Here is a 14,952-nt window from a genome sequence, read left to right as displayed (position 1 = left end):
CTAGAGTTTTGTTTGTTTTTTTAAATTGAAGTATAGTTGATTTACAATGTGTTAGTTTCAGGTGTACAGCAAAGTGATTCAGTTATACATACATATATACCTATTTTTTTTCAGATTCTTTTCCCATACAGGTTATTATAAGATACTGAGTATAGTTCCCTGTGCTATACAGTAGGTCCTTATTGATTATCTATTTTATATTTAGTATCCCAAACTCCTAATTTATCCCACCCCACGGGGGGGGGTAGCTAGAGTTTAGATAAGAGATTGGGACAGGAGGTCGATTTGGGAGTTGCAGAACACAGGTGCTGTTTGCAACTGAGAGAGTGAATGAGATTCCCAAGAGTGACTTTCTAGGCAGATGACTAAAGTCTGAGTTAAGACAAAATAACAAAGCTAAACAGCTTTATTAGGGAGCCTGACAGGCAACAACAGTTTCGTGTAGAAAGTTTTCAAGCAAGCGTTAAAAGTAAACATAATACAAATAGAAGTCGAGGAAAATATCCCATTTGTTATACTAGGTGAAGGCTGTGTGAGCACAGAATGTTTATACCCCAGGGACAGAGTTGTACTCCATCCAGAGAATTCCTGACTTTCAGAGGGTTAATGTTTCATTTAAAAGAACGGCTGACCTGAAATTCTAGGGATGATAGAAAATGAGATGTTAGTAAACTATAATAGACATTACTATAAAGCAATAGTTCAAGATGATTTTCTCTGGAACACTAGCTCCGAATAAATAAGTTAAACAGTTTCCCCCTACACACACACAGAGTCTATGACTCTCAAGAGGAAGACATAATGTATAGTATATTCTGAATATATTTGACCTTGGGATTCCTTTCTGTCTTTATTCCCCCCCCCCAAAAAAAACCCACTATGATCTTGTGGACATCAATAGAGTTCTACAGGACTCATTCTGGAAAATATTACTGAAGAATAGTCCTGGCTCCAGCCAAGTAGCTCTTAGTCTAAGACAGAATATCAGGGGATGAACACCCTCAGTTTTAGGTGACAAAACAGAACTTTAAGTCAGAATAAATCTTTAATTGGTTTTAGAGCACCCTTTTTTCTCTCATGTGATAGGACACTAACAGAGGTGACTGATGATATTAAGAGGTGATATGATTTAGGCAGGTTTATAATCACTAGACACACATGGGTATGTCTGCTGTGTTCATGAGGCAGCTGACCTCACAGTGTGTGAGGAAAGAAGGGGCCGTGGCCCCTGCTACAGACGAGGGCCCGTGGTGAGGGAGCAGGAGGGCGAGGAGGAGTAGGGTCTGTAGTGGGGGAGGGGGAGGAGAAGGGGGGGGTCTGTGCTGGGGGAGGGGAGGAGGAGGATGTGGCAATGAATCATGTAGAGGCTCTGAGGAAGACTGAAGGCCAGGGCCTCTAGTTCGGTGTTCTCACATATTTCCTGTTAAAATTGGAGGATCTCAGAGATAGTAAAAGATCCAGAGTGTTTGAATTTTGTTAGAAACTGGAAGGGTTTTGGAGGAAGCTGAGAAAAAGGGCACGACCCAACTAAACCCCAGTACCCTAGGCTGCCCACGCTACAAATGAAAAAGATACCAGAGTGGTGTTTAACGAGTAGAGGGATTTCTGGGAAGGAAGGTATTATTAAGCACAGGTTCCTAAAACTTCTCTTCCTTTCCTGCCCAAAATTCCTAAAAAAAAAAAAAATATCACTGCTGAGATATCCTGGTGAAATCCCTGAACTTCCAAAAATAAGAAGAAGGAAAAAAAAAAAAGGATCCTGTCACCTACAAAGGAATAAGAACTCTGATTGGCGCAACAGTGAAGATCATATTAAAAGGACAGAATGGTTTTAAAAAAATCCATTTAAGTCAAGAAGACAAGGTCTCTGCTGAGCCATTATTTAACATTATAGAATACATCATATTACTGTGTACCTGGAACATCCAAGAGAATCAGCTAGGTAACTACTACGAGTAAGAAAAATGACCCTATTCACAAAAGTCCAGTTACTGTCTTGATTCAAGATAGGAATTAAGCACACGCTCATGTTTGTGTCTTCTGCCTCTCAGTATCCCATTGAAATTATAGTAAAGGGATTTTTCTTCAAAGTCTATAAATCCACAACAAAGAACAGAATTCCGAGGAGACCATCACCAGATGAGAAATTTCAGTAGATTTCAGAAAGTTATTAAAGAGTGGTATCTAATGAAGAGGATCACAGGACTGAGCTGAGGGGACTATTGATTTGCTCAGATTAGAAGCTCAACCTGGGGAGCCAGGCAGGATGGAGGCTGGAAACCAGTGCATTAACTGAAAGTCTATTACAGTGAGTAGTCCAGCCCCACTCCACCCCTACCACTACCAACACCAGAAGCAGGAAGTATGTCTGGCAGCTAGGTGTTTACCTTGTATGGGAAAAAAGGAAATGAACAAAGCATCTGGGGATAACTAGAACAATATGGATGTTGTCTGAGATAAAAGCCCTCCTCATTCTAGCATGACTCCTAAGCAGTCAGTCACCTTGGAGTAAACTGTCATACAAGACCCACGCATGGACACAAAGATCCTAATGACTTGTCTACTGTTGCATTCTCAGATATGGACAGGCAAGGTTATCAAACATTTGGAAAACACTTTTACATGAAAGAGAAAGACCAAGACAAGCAAGAAAAAAAGTATGTCAGACAAACCATAGCTCATTCAGGAAATAAAAGCTATATTTTAAAATCTCTAATAAAAATATTCAGAAAAATTGGAGAACACTTATTATAAAACAAGAACATAATGTTATGAAAAAGGAAGCATCTGAAAAACAAATTCTAGGAAGTTTAAAAAAAAGTGATTGCTAAAATAAAAACATCTCAGGAATTCCCTGGCAGTCCTGTGGTTAGGACTCGGCACTTTCACTGCCAGGGCCCCGGGGTTCAATCCCTTGTCGGGGAATTAAGATCCCGCAAGCTGTGCAGCACAGCCAAAAAAAACCCAAAACAAAACAAAACAAAATCTCATAGTAGTATTAAAGAAATCTCAGAGAAAACAGAACCAAGTTTCAACACACAGAAAATAAGAGTAAATGGGACAAAATGAATTGTGCAAATACTAGCCTCTGCCCATTTTTCTATAGGAAAAAAGCATATCTATACATATTAATCATATATACATATATGACATAAAGGTAGGAGGGGAAGAGAGTGGAGGAAAGAAGCAAATAAAGGGGGGAAAGTACACCAAAAAGCCCCTCATGTGTGATTATGCATCTATATAAAAATGTATGTGATTACAAGGAAACTGAAATTTTTAAAAGTAGTAATATAAAAATAAAATATAAAAGTCCTAAAGGAGGGCTGGACACTCCTTTTAATTCTTTTTAGAATTTTAGAGTTTTAAAATCCAATATCTAATATTACAGAGAAGGAAACCAAAGCCACAGTTAAGTGTCTTATCCACAATCTCATACCTAGTTAGTGGCAGGGCTGAGACCGTGCGGGTCTCCTGAGTCCAGGGCAGGGATCCTTCCACCACGCTTAATTGGAAATCCAGGAAATGCATGTTCTGTGGATAAGAAATACTAACTGCTTAAACAAACAAAACCAGCACAGTTACCTAAACCAGGGAAGGAAGATTACAGAGAAAGAGAACAGAGAAAACCACAAGTATTCAGTGTAAAAAATCACATAGGCAAAGGGAGATTATTAGCAGCATCTTGGAAAAGACCAAAAGATTAATGAAAGGATTCTTTTTTAAAATAGGGAAGAAAAGCCATCAGAATGAATGGAAACCCTTTATGATTTTAGGGACAAAGAGATTATTTAGGAATAAAATAGAATCTTCTTTCTGACTGAACGTAATTCACTACTTCACTCTTGACCAAGATAGTTCTGGGGGGAGGTTTCCATCAACCTAAAATGTGAAGCTTGGAGTTATTAAATAACTAAAATCCAGAAACTTTTAGTTATAATTGACAAAGGGGAGTTTGTCATCAGAAGTTTTAAAATAAGTTAGGAACAAACCAGTCACTCCCATGGAAACTAGAGGGCTTTTTAACTGTGACCCCACTCTATGAGAATAACACACACACCCCGGAAACCAGCGTGATTATATCCTGATGAGAGTCACCTGGTAAAAAGTACAGAAAAGGATGTGCTCACCAAACACTTAAAATAAGTTGTTGAGGGAGAGGCAACAGTTTCTATTATGCCTGTGTGGTGTATCAGGGAATAAAAGGACAGCTTCTCACCACATCCACTTGGATGTCTAATAGACTTCTCAAATTCGACATTTCCAAAACCAAACTTCTAATTTTCCTCCCTTATCCTGTTCCTTCTGTAGTCCTTTCCATCTCAGCAAATGGAAACTCCACCTTCTAGTTTCTTAGGTAAAAAATCTTGATACTTTGACTTCTCTCTCTCAAAAATCTCACCTAATCCATCAATATGTCCTGAGAGTTCCATCTTCAAAATAAATCTAGACTCTTAAGTCTTCTCACCACCTCCTCTAAGACAACGTGGCTCAGGCTGCCATCACCTGGTGCCTGATTATTTCAATAGCCTCCTCACTGATCTTCCTGTTTCCACCATTGCCTGCCCACAGTCTGTTCTCCAGAGAGCAGCCAGAGTGATCCTTTAAAAATAAAAGTCAGGTCATGTCATTTTCCTGGTCAAAACCCCCAATAGTTTGAGGGTCAATAGATTTGAAGAAGCAAAAGAGACCAAAAAGGAGAGAGCAGTGAGGTGAGAGAGATCCCATGAGAACATGGTGTCTCACTAGCCAAGCAAGGAGAGTATTCCAAGAAGCAGGTCTGCTGCTAAGGAGTACGATGAGAACAGGGAAATGGCCAGTAGAATTGGCAACATTGAGATAAATGTTGACCTAATCAAGAACAGTTTCATTGGGAGCCGTTGGGGCAGAAAGGGAAAACTTGGTTGATTGGTGCAGGAGTGTGAATAAGGAATTGGAGACAGGCTACACAGAAAACTCAAGTTTGAAAGAAGTTTGGTCATGAAGGAGAAAAGAGAATTTGGCAGTAGCGGGAAAAGTTATTGATGCTGGAGCATGTTTGCATGCTAATGGAGGAGGATTCTGAAAGAGGAGGAAATTGATGTCGAGAGGAAAGATAATAGAGGAAGTGGAGGAACTGGCTTTTGATGAGGGAGGGACATTTTCCCCACAGTAACTGGAGGATAGGAAAAGAGGAGGAGAGGGACCCTCTCCCTTTGAACCACTACCGTCTCCCTTTTAGTGTGCACTGTGCATCTGCATTACGTAGACATTAACTATATCCCCTTAGAAGACACAGGAATGCCTACTCGCCAGAAAAACCTCACCCAATTTCCTCCTGGCACCAGCAGGGTAACTCCTTAGGAGTTAATATTCCTTTCTCAATCCTGTAAGAGGTCACAATAACCCACTACTTGCCTCGTTGGACTATGTAAACTGTCAATACGGTACTTTGATGTATAACGCTTTGTCTCAAAAATCTATATGACTGGGCCTCCCTGGTGGCGCAGTGGTTGAGAGTCCGCCTGCCGGTGCAGGGGATACGGGTTCGTGCCCCGGTCTGGGAGGATCCCATATGCCACGGAGCGGCTGGGCCCGTGAGCCATGGCCGCTGGGCCTGCGCATCCGGAGCCTGTGCTCCGCAACGGGAGAGGCCACAACAGTGAGAGGCCCGCATACCGCAAAAAAAAAAAAAAAAAAAAAAATCTATATGACTGTGCTTTGCCTTCTGATAGGTGGAACAGTCTTCAGAGCTTTCTGCAAGACTGTCTCCCCTGTAATAATCCTCAGGTTGGCTCAAATAACAATTTCCATATCTTCATGAGATTGACTATTAATTTTTTTCACTGTCAAGAAGTTCGGTGTACCAAAAATTCAGGCAGAAATGGGCAACCTTACACATGATCCAATTCCCTGATTGATATGCCCATCAATTTTAGGTCCAACCTTGTGTAACCCCCAAAAGAGGAAGGAGCGGGACTTCCCTGGTGGTCCAGTGGTAAGGAATCCACCTTCCAATGCAGGGGACTCGGGTTCGATCCCTGGTCGGGGAACTGGGATCCCACATGCCACGGGTCAACTAATCCTCCGCACCACAACTACTGAGCTCGCGTGCCTCAGCTAGAGAGCCCGCGTGCCACAACTACAGAACCCACACGCCCTGGAGCCAGCGTGCCACAACTAGAGAAGAGAAAACCCACAGGCCACAACTAGAGAGGAGACCGCGCACCACAACAAGGAGCCCACGTGCCTGAACGAGAGGCCACATGCCCCAACAAAGATCCCGTGTGCCACAACTAAGATGTGACGTACCATTAAAAAAAACGGAGGTGGGGGGCAGAGTTTAAACTGCAGTCCTCCCAGATATAGACCAGACGCGCAGCGCTATGACCTGCCTCTGGAGACTCTTGGCTCCTCCTGCCTGCAGGCGGCGCCGTAGGAGCCCAGTCCCAGAAAGGCAACGTTCCCAGGATGCCTTGCGTGTCCCCATGGCAACGGCCCCCGCTGAGCGGGGCTGATGGGCGCAGGCCCCACCCCCGAGCGGTCGGTAAGATCTGGTCGTCCGCCGCGGCACCGGCATTTGGAAAGGGTACCCCGCACCCAACCGAGCCCTGGAATCCTGCCGGGGACCATCCCGGGGGCGGGCTCAGCGGCCGTGCCGCGGGTCTCGGGCTACGCAGACTCTGTAAGTGTCAGCGGTGACCTCTCGGCCCGGCAGAAGGAGCGGTCCGCGGTGGCAGGAAGAAAAGCCTGCTCGGGCGGGAGCCGGGCCTGGAGGAGGCGCGGTCCGGGATCCTCGGACTGACTGTGAAATCTGCAGCCCTAGCCCAGCAGTCTAACCCGAGGTCGCGCATTGGAGTCCAGAGGGGGCCGTGCAGGGAAATCCGCGCTCTCAGCCGTGGTTACTAAGTTCCTCGAAGCTGGGACTGATTTTTTTTTTTAATCTTTGTTACCCATGCAGTGTGTTTCCACAGTGGGCGCTCTACAAACACTTGTTGAATCAATGAATTAACGAATGAAAGAGATGTACACATAGCCACTGATTTTACAGTCAGCCCAGGGCTTTCTGAGTGTTCCTGCTTCTCTGAAGCTCAGCTTGTGTGCTGGGGAAGTACTGTTAGTAAGGTACATAGTGGGAGAAAGAACAGGGAATTATGGCTTAGAAAAGGAAAGGAGTCCCATAGGGGAACATAGAGTATACTACTAAATTGCAATGATAGGGACTGTCACTTTAACATGTAGTTCTTTAGAAAATGATAATGACGGTTGCAACTCTTATTTTAGTTTCAAGTCTTTCAGAGATTCTCAGGGGTGACAGTAACTCAGTTTCCTGATACTTAGATTAAATTGAAACAATGTTTCCCAAGAAACATGACAATTAATTTCTTACTGCCTTTTCCCTAACACACACACACAAAATGGTATTCAGAATAAAATCTTTAGGGATCATAATCCAACTCCCTCACTTTATAGATGAGTAAAGTGAGTTACACAGAGGTTGAAGTGACTTGCTCCAGGTCATATAGCTAGTGACTGAGAATACAGCCTAGGTTTCTTGAGTTCCAGTTCTATGCCCTCCCTCCTTTCTTTCAACACATATTTATTGGAACTTTTTCAATAAATATTAATATAGTATTATTTCTCTTGGGTTGTGGCTGCTTAATCAAGCTTCTGTTTTACATTTTCCAAGTTATCAGGAAGCTATAGGGCATTTTCCTTATTCCCCTTTGTCATCTACAGAAAGTGGTTTGTTTTTCTGGTGCAAATGGTCTTGAAAAAGAACACTGATGATTTATCATTTCTTTCTGACATTTGTAACATGATCTGGGGGCAAATAGTTTTCAGTTTGAATTTCATTTCAGTGGAGTCAAACTACCAATTGTAGAAGTCTCTGTAAAATGCAACTTGCTGTATTTTTCTTAAAAACACATGAATGGGTTTAAAGATGTCTCACAGGAAATGCTGAAGACAGTTCTATGCATACTTTATCACACAGTATTTTAACACATTTAAACGACTGTATCCTACGGTAGGTACTTACATGACTGTGTCTTATGCTATGTGCTCAAATGGCTTTTTTTTTTTTTTTTTTTTTTTGCGGTATGCGGGCCTCTCACTGTTGTGGCCTCCCCCGTTGCGGAGCACAGGCTCCGGACGCGCAGGCTCAGCGGCCATGGCTCACGGGCCCAGCCGCTCCGCGGCATATGGGATCCTCCCAGACCGGGGCACGAACCCGTATCCCCTGCATCGGCAGGTGGACTCTCAACCACTTGCGCCACCAGGGAGGCCCTCAAATGGCTTTTTATTTTATTTTTATCTTTTACTGTGTCACGCGGCTTGTGGGATCTTAGTTCCCCACCCATGGGTCGAACCTGGGCCCCTGGCATTGAGAGAGCTGAGTCCTAACCACCGGACTGCCAGGGAATTCCCTCAAATGTCCTTTTAATTGAATCAAACTATCTGTGTCAGGTCAAGTTTCTCCAGTTAGACATGAGTGTCTGTGGCAGTTCCAATGACTGACTTCTTTATGAGTTCCCCCCATCCCCCCACTGTTCCTGTAAAACAAGGGCCTGTACATTCAATATTCCACCTTTGTCAGGGTATAAATCTGCTTTGTTTGCAGCAACTGTTGTTTGGGAAAGAGAACCAGCAAAACCATCACAAGCTCTTCTTGGAATTATATCATCCAAACCTTGCCCATTTTACATATTGACAAGTCTGGCTTTTCAAGATCTGTGTCGTAACTTCTCGCCTGATACGAACAAAGGTAGAAGGCTTTTAAACATTATGAGAAGTGTGACTTCTACTACCTTTCAACGTCAGCACTCTCAGCATGAAAACTCTAAGGGCTTGATTTTCTATCCAGTTATGCTTTCACCACTATGTGGACGACTCACTGAATCACTGCTGAATCTTCAACTGCAAAAGTGACTTAAATATAAGTATCTGTGACTTTAAAAGACGCTGGATGGGTACGTCAAGTTTGCTGTCTCGTTAAAGGCTGACCAAGTAGCAAACAGAAAGTATGGATGACCTTCTGAGACTTGCTTAGCCTTTGATTTCATGAATTACTCTCAAATTTTCAACAAAAACATCTCATGCCTAGAGAGAGCAGTCTCATCCCTCATCACATGCATGTAAAGCATGCACCACGAGCATTCGTTCTGATGCTTATCCGGATTCTCCTACTCCTGGGCTCAGAAACAGATGACCACGTCATCAAAGAGCACTGCCATCTGGACCCCCAAACGCAGTTCCTTCTGTCTCAGGATGGCTTCACACTTCTCATGTTTAAAATGACTTGTTCTCATCATTCTTGAGCAACTTCCTTGCTATCTCTGTCACAAGTTGTTCCATGTGTGGCTTCTGTTTACCCTGTTCCAGCGCTGCAGTTGATCATCTCTCCCAGGACCCCTGGGTCCTTGTAACGGAGAGTGGGTTAGAAGCCAAGATCCGGCACTAGTGGTGCCCATTGCTATTTGAGGATCGCTACTCCCAGACCCTCTCAGTGGACAGAGCTAGGACATACGTACATATAACACGTACACATGTTTATATTTACATTTATTTCCACATCTTTTTTTTTTTTTCTTTTTTGCGGTACGCGGACCTGTCACTGTTGTGGCCTCCCCCGTTGCGGAGCACAGGCTCCGGACGCGCAGGCTCAGCGGCCATGGCTCACGGGCCCAGCCGCTCTGCAGCATGTGGGATCTTCCCGGACCGGGGCACGAACCCGTGTCCCCTGCATCGGCAGGCGGACTCTCAACCACTGCGCCACCAGGGAAGCCCTCCACATCTATTTTTATGAATGATTCCACACCAATACCACTACCATACCAGTGTCCGTTCTAGTTTTGTCCCTTCCCATATTGGTAATTCTCATCTCCAAGAGTGAGCTTTGCTTCCATTATCTGTAATATATTTATTTATCTGATCCGTCCTCCTGTGAGTAAGCCACCTCATGGGGCCACTGCCACCCCTTCCCCCGAGCAGAGCCCCACTGGGGCTCTGACATCCTGCTCTGGGCCACCCCACCCCCTCCCATCCCCACCTGCTGTAGATGCTTACCTTACTCAGCTCTACTTAATGATTTTGGAACTGAATTGTTCAGGAAAGGAAGGGAGGAGAAAGAGGAAGGAAAAGAAAGAGGAGAAGGGAAGGAAAAGATGGTGACACTGTTAATGGAAATGGTTTCGTTGACAAAATGAATCAGTGTAGAAGTGAAAAAGATCAGCAGAGGTGATAAATTTAATATGTGAGTGGATATATGACTGAAATTAACCCCCAGACTGAATCTAGTCCAGATCTGAAAGTCATTTAAATAAAAGTGATTCTAATACTATAAAATTAGGAGTAATTTACTAAGATCATAAACATCAACAGCCAATTGCAGATGGCCATGGGCTGAGGTTTGGAAAGCACATCCAGTCCAAGGGCAGCACCAGGAGGAAGAGCAGTCCCAGTCATTCAGCAAACGTCGATGTGGCCGGGTATCGTCCTGCCCTCAAGAAGCTCACAGTCAAATGGAGAGAAAGACGAATAAGGGGCAGATATAGGAAAGTGGAATAAGCGCCAGGTGAGAGGAAACGCAGACGCGTGAGGATAGCACCCCAGAAGGGCACTTAACCCACATTCAAGGGGTCAGGGAAGTTGTCCCAGAGAAACGACACCTCAACTCAGTCTTGACCAATGAGAAGCAGGTTGCACCTGCCCAAGAGGTAAACTTGAAGTTGATTAAAATGCAGGTTAGACAGGCTAATGAGAACCAAGGAGGAAAGTAATGCATGTTTTCGATGAAAGGGCTTCATGTGTGGTTTATGAGAGAAGGCAGATTCCAGTCATTGGAAGGAGGCAATTAAGACTAACACATGTTGAGAACATCCAGCCCTTGGATGATAGGAGATGTTGCCCACAGTCCTAACAGAGGGAAGCCAGGAGGGGAACAAGAGGACGAGCAGGTTCAGGGATGTGGCAGTGAGCCAGGGCGTGACAGAGCGGGATGCCACCCACTGGTCCACTCAGCTGGTCCACAACCACTGAGCCTGTGCTCTAGAGCCTGCGAGCCACATCTACTGAGCCTGCATGCCATAACTACTGAAGCCCGCATGCCTAGAGCCTGTGCTCTGCAATAGGAGAAGCCACCGCAATGAGAAGCCTGCGCACCGCAAGGAAGAGTAGCCCCCGCTCGCAGCAACTAGAGAAAGCCTGCATGCAGCAACAAAGACCCAACGCAGCCTAAATAAATAAATAAATAAATAAATAAAATTTATTTTAAAAAAATTATCAATATCAGCAGTAAGAGAAGTGACCTCACTACAGATTCTACAGTTATTTAAAACATAAAATATTAACAACTTTATGACAATAAATTTGACAACTTACATGAAATGGACAAATTCCCACTAATTACCAAATTCCCTTGAGAAGAAGCAGATAAACTGAATAGCCTTAATATTTATTAAAGAAATTGAATTTATAGTTAAGATCTTTCCCACAAAGAAAATTTCACTAGGGAACTTTACCAATTCTCTAGTGAATTGGTAAACTATTCCAGAAAACTGAGAAAGAGAGAATACTTCCCAACTCATTCTGTGAGGCCAGCATTACTGATTTATCAAAGCCAGATAAAAATATAACGAGAAGAAAATTAAAGATCAATATTTTTATACATAGATATATAAACTCTTAATAAAATTTTGGTAAATCAAATCCAACAATATATAAAAATGATAATACATCATGACCAAGTGCAGTTTGTCTCAGGAATGCAAGGTTGGTTTAACTTTTGAAAACCAATCAATATATTAATCTATATGAACAAATTAAAAAAGAAAAACAATATGATGTATTCATGATTTTAAAAAAAACCTCTCAGAAAACTATGAATTAGAAGGGAACCTCCTCAACCTCAAAAGTGCATCTGCTAAAAACCTAAAAACCTATAGCTAACATCAAATAATGGGAAAGACTGAATTCTTCCCCTGGTATCTAGAACAAAGCAAGGATATCTTCTCTCACTACTTCTCTTCAGCATTGTACTGGAGATTCTGGCCAGTGAAATAAGGAAAGTAAAAGGCATCCGTAACAAAAAGGAAGTAAACTGTCTTTATTTGCAGATGACATGATTTATGTAGAAGATCCAATGGAATCTAAACAAAGCTACGAAAACTGCGGTGAGTTTAGTAAGGTTGCAGGAGACAAGGTCAATATACAAAAACCAATTGTATTCTACATTCAATGAACAATAGGATTTGAAATTTCTAATTTCAAGTGAAATTTAAAGATTCACTTAAAATAGCATAAAATAGGGACTTCCCTGGTGGTCCAGTGGTAAAGAATCTGCCTTACAATGCAGGGGACACACGTTTGACCCCTGGTTGGGGGAACTAAGATCCCACATGACACGGGGCAACTAAGCCCGCACAAGCCACAACTACTGAGCTCGTGTGCCTCAACAAGAGAAGAGAAAACCCGCACACCCCAACTGGAGAGAAGCCCGCCCACTACAATGAAGAACCCACGCGCCACAATGAAAAATCCCGTGTGCCTCAATGAAGATCCTGTGTGCCACAACTAAGACCCAACGCAGCCAAAAATAAGTTAAATAAATATATAATAAATAAATCTTTTTAAAAATAGCAAAAATATATGCAAGATTGCACACTGAAAATCACTAGTCACATAGTAGGTACTCAATAAATACTGAATGAGTAAAAAGTTGGTAGGGTCTAAACTCAAGGCTGTGAGGTCTGACTCCAGAACCTCTACTCTCAATCTTTCACAGCAAACACAGTAAATATTTTTTGTTTCTAATATAAAAGTATTCTGTGTTTAAGTTTTACTATTTAATTTCCACAGGGGCATTGGTCTCTTTAGTAATAGCTACCAAATGTCTGGAACCTAGCATTTGGTGACAATAATACTAAAATAACCTCAGTTTGAGTCTTAAAACATCTTCTTAAGAATTCTTTCACCATAGAACAATGAGAAATGGTGGCCAAGACCACTGGCTTAACAAACAAACAAAATGGCTGTGCAAGTTACCTATATTTGCAAACTTGGAAAGAATGTCTTATCACAGACAATCTCCTGCAAAAATGCTGGCTTAGTCTTACTCTCTCAATGTTTGGCCACACCTGTAGTGTGAACATTTTGCTGTTTTGAATCACATCAAAGGCAGTAAATACTCCAAACTATTGGAAGATTCAATAAAAGTTGCAGTAGCTGAATATCATTACATCCTAAAAGGTAAGGATAGAGTCCGGATACCATGTCTCAGCTATGAACAGGATGGAGTTAACGAATATGGTAGGCATTCCCAGGCAGCTGCCTGAGCAGCTAAAGGAGGTCTGAGTGTGTGCATGGGACCTCATTTCAGTCTCTCATCTTCATGAGTCAAGGTGGACCCTTCAAGGGAGAGCTCAGTTCCTTCAGAAGACAATGAAGGAGCGTGAGAAAATGAGTATGATGTGATTTTAAGTTAAAAATGTAAGCTAGAAAAGTACATGCAGATTGTATCTCTGGCTACAGCAGTGTTTGCCTGAAGAGGCAGAGATTTCTGAAAACGAATCTCTTTATTTCCGAAAACTTCAGCTTTTCTTTCCCCTTTCTACTGGAAGGGGACTATATCAGAACCATGGGAAAGATAGTGAGGACCATTCCTGAGTTCTCCAGCACACAGAAGCAATGGTTTCATCCCACAGGGTTTAATTCCCCAAAAAGATTGATCATAAGCCTCATGCATTCAGGGCATGCAGATGTGCAGCTGCCTGGTTTCAGTTTACAGTTTTCTGACCATATATTGTTGGCTTGTGAAAACTGACACAAGTGCCAAGATTGGTAATGATATTGTCACAGATCCACCTGGAGACTATCTAAATGGGGAAGATTATTTCCCCATAGGCCGCTTCTCTAGAGAGTGCTGTTTGGGAGAAGAGGGAAGCACATGTTCAAATTGATCTATAAACATAACCTAACAGTGTTAAATGGCAGCCCTGAGGACAAGCCAGGGCCAGTTCTGTGTCTTAAAGGCAGCCTCCTATGTTCACAACTAGTTATAAAGATCTTGGAGATAATCACAAAAATCACTCTCTCCATTCTGACCCTGAACACAGTGGTCTCCAGCCTACTTGTACCCATATAACCAAATCTGGTGATATTTGGGGATAAAGAAAAAATGCACAGCTCTTCAACTTGATAAACTAATGTTTTGCTGTTGAATGAACTGTTCATTCATTGTTCATTGCTCTAAATGTTTTTTAAAAAGAAAATATTACTTTAATTTCACAAGTAATATGATACTGATTTCATATATATGTGAGTGTATACATACATATATACTGCATTTTGAGAGGTTTCCTCTCATACCTTGGATCAACAAAGGGTCTTAGTGAAATTGGTTGTATTTGTCCCACTTCTGGGCAAATGGTATTCTCAATCCTCAGTTTAATAAGGATTCAGAGGAAGCTACCAAGAAATATAAAAATTTTGGCTGGGCACACTATCTTTTTGAAGAGCTTCTTAAAATGATATTCAACTGTTTGATATTCTACATTCAGAGCATTCTGATAAATCACTTAGTGCATACTCATCCTGTCGTTAAAGTTAATTGAATAATGTCTTCCTGCCCTACAGAACTGAGGGGAGTACCATCAGATTCAGTAGTTCAAAAGAAATTTATTAAATTTAATAAATCAAATAAAAAACTTTCTAATTACTAAAGCCTGTGAGTAGTTAGCTTTCTTTCTTCCTGACAATCTGTATACACAGAAAAATGCTTCTGGACCCTCGAGTTTTGTTAATTTGACCTATCTGTCTTCCGTAACTCTTCAGGCATATGAATCCCCAGGTGTTAAAGAAATCTCAAACCCTAAGACACATCACGGCTTGACGTACAAAAATCATTATCTATCTTAATCTAGTTTTCTTCCTCCTAAATTGTCAAGAGGGAAAACCCCAAGCCTATATTTAGAC

Source organism: Mesoplodon densirostris, chromosome 9 (genome assembly GCF_025265405.1).
Source record: "Mesoplodon densirostris isolate mMesDen1 chromosome 9, mMesDen1 primary haplotype, whole genome shotgun sequence".
In the NCBI taxonomy this organism is placed as follows: Eukaryota; Metazoa; Chordata; class Mammalia; order Artiodactyla; family Ziphiidae; genus Mesoplodon; species Mesoplodon densirostris.
This window is presented reverse-complemented; position numbering follows the sequence as displayed.